The 6,615-nt window shown below is 47.5% G+C and overlaps 1 non-coding gene across 1 annotated transcript; it reads left to right on the forward strand.

The window, feature by feature from the left end:
* The first annotated feature begins 6,060 nt into the window (after window positions 1–6,060).
* TRNAK-CUU (transfer RNA lysine (anticodon CUU)) lies at window positions 6,061–6,133 on the forward strand. Its single transcript has one exon. It is a non-coding gene; the product is annotated as a tRNA-Lys (tRNA).
* The last annotated feature ends 482 nt before the right edge of the window (window positions 6,134–6,615 follow it).

Genomic DNA, 6,615 nt, shown 5'->3' on the forward strand with positions numbered 1-6,615 from the left:
TTTTCCACAATACCTGACAACCATTCAATTTCTGAGCTTCCGTGGCTCAATGGTTAGCGCGTTCGGCTGTTATCCAATAGGTTGTTGGTTCGAGCCCACCCGGGAGCGGTGTTATGGGATCTCAAATGTAACGTAAAAAGTCAAAGTTTTTCCACAATACCTGACAACCATTCAATTTCTGAGCTTCCGTGGCTCAATGGTTAGCGTGTTCGGCTGTTATCCAATAGGTTGTTGGTTCGAGCCCACCCGGGAGCGGTGTTATGGGATCTCAAATGTAACGTAAAAAGTCAGAGTTTTTCCACAATACCTGACAACCATTCAATTTCTGAGCTTCCGTGGCTCAATGGTTAACGCGTTCGGCTGTTAACCAATAGGTTGGTGGTTCGAGCCCACCCGGGAGCGGTGTTATGGGATCTCAAATGTAACGTAAAAAGTCAGAGTTTTTCCACGATACCTGACGAACATTTAATTTTTGGGCTTCCGTGGCGCAAAGGTTAGCGCGTTCAGCTGTTAACCGAAAGGTTGGTGGTTCGAGCCCACCCGGGAGAGGTGTTGTGGGGTCTCAGATGTAGCGTGAAAAGTCATAACTTTTCCACAATACCTGACAACCATTCAATTTCTGAGCTTCCGTGGCTCAATGGTTAGCGCGTTCGGCTGTTATCCAATAGGTTGTTGGTTCGAGCCCACCCGGGAGCGGTGTTATGGGATCTCAAATGTAACGTAAAAAGTCAAAGTTTTTCCACAATACCTGACAACCATTCAATTTCTGAGCTTCCGTGGCTCAATGGTTAGCGTGTTCGGCTGTTATCCAATAGGTTGTTGGTTCGAGCCCACCCGGGAGCGGTGTTATGGGATCTCAAATGTAACGTAAAAAGTCAGAGTTTTTCCACAATACCTGACAACCATTCAATTTCTGAGCTTCCGTGGCTCAATGGTTAACGCGTTCGGCTGTTAACCAATAGGTTGGTGGTTCGAGCCCACCCGGGAGCGGTGTTATGGGATCTCAAATGTAACGTAAAAAGTCAGAGTTTTTCCACGATACCTGACGAACATTTAATTTTTGGGCTTCCGTGGCGCAAAGGTTAGCGCGTTCAGCTGTTAACCGAAAGGTTGGTGGTTCGAGCCCACCCGGGAGAGGTGTTGTGGGGTCTCAGATGTAGCGTGAAAAGTCATAACTTTTCCACAATACCTGACAACCATTCAATTTCTGAGCTTCCGTGGCTCAATGGTTAGCGCGTTCGGCTGTTAACCAATAGGTTGGTGGTTCGAGCCCACCCGGGAGCGGTGTTATGGGATCTCAAATGTAGCGTAAAAAGTCAGAGTTTTTCCACAATACCTGACGAACATTTAATTTTTGGGCTTCCGTGGCGCAATGGTTAGCGCGTTCAGCTGTTAACCGAAAGGTTGGTGGTTCGAGCCCACCCGGGAGAGGTGTTGTGGGGTCTCAAATGTAACGTAAAAAGTCAGAGTTTTTCCACAATACCTGACGAACATTTAATTTTTGGGCTTCCGTGGCGCATTTTTTAGCGCGTTCAGCTGTTAACCGAAAGGTTGGTGGTTCGAGCCCACCCGGTAGAGGTGTTGTGGGGTCTCTGATGTAGCGTGAAAAGTCATAACTTTTCCACAATACCTGACAACCATTTAATTTCTAAGCTTCCGTGGCTCAATGCTTAGCGCGTTCGGCTGTTATCTAATAGGTTGGTGGTTCGAGCCCACCCGGGAGCGGTGTTATGGGTTCTCAAATGGAACGTAAAAAGCCAAAGTTTTTCCAAAATACCTGACGACCATTTATTGTTTGGGCTTCCGTGGCGCAATGGTTAGCGCGTTCAGCTGTTAACCGAAAGGTTGGTGGTTCGAGCCCACCCGGAAGCGGTGTTATGGGATCTCAAATGTAACGTAAAAAGTCAGAGTTTTTCCACAATACCTGACAACCATTCAATTTCTGAGCTTCCGTGGCTCAATGGTTAGCGCGTTCGGCTGTTATCCAATAGGTTGGTGGTTCGAGCCCACCCGGGAGCGGTGTTATGGGATCTCAAATGTAACGTAAAATGTCAGAGTTTTTCCACAATACCTGACGAACATTTAATTTTTGGGCTTCCGTGGCGCAATGGTTAGCGCGTTCAGCTGTTAACCGAAAGGTTGGTGGTTCGAGCCCACCCGGGAGAGGTGTTGTGGGGTCTCAAATGTAAAGTAAAAAGTCAGAGTTTTTCCACAATACCTGACGAACATTTAATTTTTGGGCTTCCGTGGCGCATTTTTTAGCGCGTTCAGCTGTTAGCCGAAAGGTTGGTGGTTCGAGCCCACCCGGGAGAGGTGTTGTGGGGTCTCGGATGTAGCGTGAAAAGTCATAACTTTTCCACAATACCTGACAACCATTTAATTTCTAAGCTTCCGTGGCTCAATGCTTAGCGCGCTCGGCTGTTATCTAATAGGTTGGTGGTTCGACCCCACCCGGGAGCGGTGTTATGGGTTCTCAAATGTAACGTAAAAAGCATAAGTTTTTCCAAAATACCTGACGACCATTTATGGTTTGGGCTTCCGTGGCTCAATGCTTAGCGCGTTCGGCTGTTATCTAATAGGTTGGTGGTTCGACCCCACCCGGGAGCGGTGTTATGGGTTCTCAAATGTAACGTAAAAAGCCAAAGTTTTTCCAAAATACCTGACGACCATTTATGGTTTGGGCTTCCGTGGCGCAATGGTCAGCGCGTTCGGCTGTTAACCGAAAGGTTGGTGGTTCGAGCCCACCCGGGAGCGGTGTTATGGGATCTCAAATGTAACGTAAAAAGTCAGAGTTTTTCCACAATACCTAACGAACATTTAATTTTTGGGCTTCCGTGGCGCAATGGTTAGCGCCTTCGGCTGTTATACAATAGGTTGGTGGTTCGAGCCCACCCGGGAGCGGTGTTATGGGATTTCAAATGTAACGAAAAAAGTCAGAGTTTTTCCACAATACCTGACAACCATTCAATTTCTGAGCTTCCGTGGCTCAATGGTTAGCGCGTTCGGCTGTTATCCAATAGGTTGGTGGTTCGAGCCCACCCGGGAGCGGTGTTATGGGATCTCAAATGTAACGTAAAAAGTCAGAGTTTTTCCACAATACCTGACGAACATTTAATTTTTGGGCTTCCGTGGCGCAATGGTTAGCGCGTTCAGCTGTTAACCGAAAGGTTGGTGGTTCGAGCCCACCCGGGAGAGGTATTGTGGGGTCTCAAATGTAAAGTAAAAAGTCAGAGTTTTCCCACAATACCTGACGAACATTTAATTTTTGGGCTTCCGTGGCGCATTTTTTAGCGCGTTCAGCTGTTAGCCGAAAGGTTGGTGGTTCGAGCCCACCCGGGAGAGGTGTTGTGGGGTCTCGGATGTAGCGTGAAAAGTCATAACTTTTCCACAATACCTGACAACCATTCAATTTCTGAGCTTCCGTGGCTCAATGGTTAGCGTGTTCGGCTGTTATCCAATAGGTTGTTGGTTCGAGCCCACCCGGGAGCGGTGTTATGGGATTTCAAATGTAACGAAAAAAGTCAGAGTTTTTCCACAATACCTGACAACCATTCAATTTCTGAGCTTCCGTGGCTCAATGGTTAGCGCGTTCGGCTGTTATCCAATAGGTTGTTGGTTCGAGCCCACCCGGGAGCGGTGTTATGGGATCTCAAATGTAACGTAAAAAGTCAGAGTTTTTTACAATACCTGACGAACATTTCATTTTTGGGCTTCCGTGGCGCAATGGTTAGCGCGTTCAGCTGTTAACCGAAAGGTTGGTGGTTCGAGCCCACCCGGAAACGGTATTATGGGATCTCAAATGTAACGTAAAAAGTCAGAGTTTTTCCACAATACCTGACAACCATTCAATTTCTGAGCTTCCGTGGCTCAATGGTTAGCGTGTTCGGCTGTTATCCAATAGGTTGTTGGTTCGAGCCCACCCGGGAGCGGTGTTATGGGATCTCAAATGTAACGTAAAAAGTCAGAGTTTTTCCGCAATTACTGACGAACATTTCATTTTTGGGCTTCCGTGGCGCAATGGTTAGCGCGTTCAGCTGTTAACCGAAAGGTTGGTGGTTCGAGCCCACCCGGAAACGGTATTATGGGATCTCAAATGTAACGTAAAAAGTCAGAGTTTTTCCACAATACCTGACAACCATTCAATTTCTGAGCTTCCGTGGCTCAATGGTTAGCGTGTTCGGCTGTTATCCAATAGGTTGTTGGTTCGAGCCCACCCGGGAGCGGTGTTATGGGATCTCAAATGTAACGTAAAAAGTCAGAGTTTTTTACAATACCTGACGAACATTTAATTTTTGGGCTTCCGTGGCGCAATGGTTAGCGCCTTCGGCTGTTATACAATAGGTTGGTGGTTCGAGCCCACCCGGGAGCGGTGTTATGGGATCTCAAATGTAACGTAAAAAGTCAGAGTTTTTCCACAATACCTGACAACCATTCAATTTCTGAGCTTCCGTGGCTCAATGGTTAACGCGTTCGGCTGTTAACCAATAGGTTGGTGGTTCGAGCCCACCCGGGAGCGGTGTTATGGGATCTCAAATGTAACGTAAAAAGTCAGAGTTTTTCCACGATACCTGACGAACATTTAATTTTTGGGCTTCCGTGGCGCAAAGGTTAGCGCGTTCAGCTGTTAACCGAAAGGTTGGTGGTTCGAGCCCACCCGGGAGAGGTGTTGTGGGGTCTCAGATGTAGCGTGAAAAGTCATAACTTTTCCACAATACCTGACAACCATTCAATTTCTGAGCTTCCGTGGCTCAATGGTTAGCGCGTTCGGCTGTTATCCAATAGGTTGTTGGTTCGAGCCCACCCGGGAGCGGTGTTATGGGATCTCAAATGTAACGTAAAAAGTCAGAGTTTTTCCACAATACCTGACAACCATTCAATTTCTGAGCTTCAGTGGCTCAATGGTTAGCGTGTTCGGCTGTTATCCAATAGGTTGTTGGTTCGAGCCCACCCGGGAGCGGTGTTATGGGATCTCAAATGTAACGTAAAAAGTCAGAGTTTTTCCACGATACCTGACGAACATTTAATTTTTGGGCTTCCGTGGCGCAAAGGTTAGCGCGTTCAGCTGTTAACCGAAAGGTTGGTGGTTCGAGCCCACCCGGGAGAGGTGTTGTGGGGTCTCAGATGTAGCGTGAAAAGTCATAACTTTTCCACAATACCTGACAACCATTCAATTTCTGAGCTTCCGTGGCTCAATGGTTAGCGCGTTCGGCTGTTAACCAATAGGTTGGTGGTTCGAGCCCACCCGGGCGCGGTGTTATGGGATCTCAAATGTAGCGTAAAAAGTCAGAGTTTTTCCACAATACCTGACGAACATTTAATTTTTGGGCTTCCGTGGCGCAATGGTTAGCGCGTTCAGCTGTTAGTCGAAAGGTTGGTGGTTCGAGCCCACCCGGGAGAGGTGTTGTGGGGTCTCGGATGTAGCGTGAAAAGTCATAACTTTTCCACAATACCTGACAACCATTTAATTTCTAAGCTTCCGTGGCTCAATGCTTAGCGCGCTCCGCTGTTATCTAATAGGTTGGTGGTTCGACCCCACCCGGGAGCGGTGTTATGGGTTCTCAAATGTAACGTAAAAAGCCAAAGTTTTTCCAAAATACCTGACGACCATTTATGGTTTGGGCTTCCGTGGCTCAATGCTTAGCGCGTTCGGCTGTTATCAAATAGGTTGGTGGTTCGACCCCACCCGGGAGCGGTGTTATGGGTTCTCAAATGTAACGTAAAAAGCCAAAGTTTTTCCAAAATACCTGACGACCATTTATGGTTTGGGCTTCCGTGGCGCAATGGTCAGCGCGTTCGGCTGTTAACCGAAAGGTTGGTGGTTCGAGCCCACCCGGGAGCGGTGTTATGGGATCTCAAATGTAACGTAAAAAGTCAGAGTTTTTCCACAATACCTAACGAACATTTAATTTTTGGGCTTCCGTGGCGCAATGGTTAGCGCCTTCGGCTGTTATACAATAGGTTGGTGGTTCGAGCCCACCCGGGAGCGGTGTTATGGGATTTCAAATGTAACGAAAAAAGTCAGAGTTTTTCCACAATACCTGACAACCATTCAATTTCTGAGCTTCCGTGGCTCAATGGTTAGCGCGTTCGGCTCTTATCCAATAGGTTGGTGGTTCGAGCCCACCCGGGAGCGGTGTTATGGGATCTCAAATGTAACGTAAAAAGTCAGAGTTTTTCCACAATACCTGACGAACATTTAATTTTTGGGCTTCCGTGGCGCAATGGTTAGCGCGTTCAGCTGTTAACCGAAAGGTTGGTGGTTCGAGCCCACCCGGGAGAGGTGTTGTGGGGTCTCAAATGTAAAGTAAAAAGTCAGAGTTTTTCCACAATACCTGACGAACATTTAATTTTTGGGCTTCCGTGGCGCATTTTTTAGCGCGTTCAGCTGTTAGCCGAAAGGTTGGTGGTTCGAGCCCACCCGGGAGAGGTGTTGTGGGGTCTCGGATGTAGCGTGAAAAGTCATAACTTTTCCACAATACCTGACAACCATTCAATTTCTGAGCTTCCGTGGCTCAATGGTTAGCGTGTTCGGCTGTTATCCAATAGGTTGTTGGTTCGAGCCCACCCGGGAGCGGTGTTATGGGATTTCAAATGTAACGAAAAAAGTCAGAGTTT

The sequence above is a fragment of the Phalangium opilio genome, unplaced genomic scaffold (assembly GCF_054372755.1).
Source record: "Phalangium opilio isolate 3A_F unplaced genomic scaffold, DU_Popi_V2 ptg000505l_1, whole genome shotgun sequence".
Classification (NCBI taxonomy): Eukaryota; Metazoa; Arthropoda; class Arachnida; order Opiliones; family Phalangiidae; genus Phalangium; species Phalangium opilio.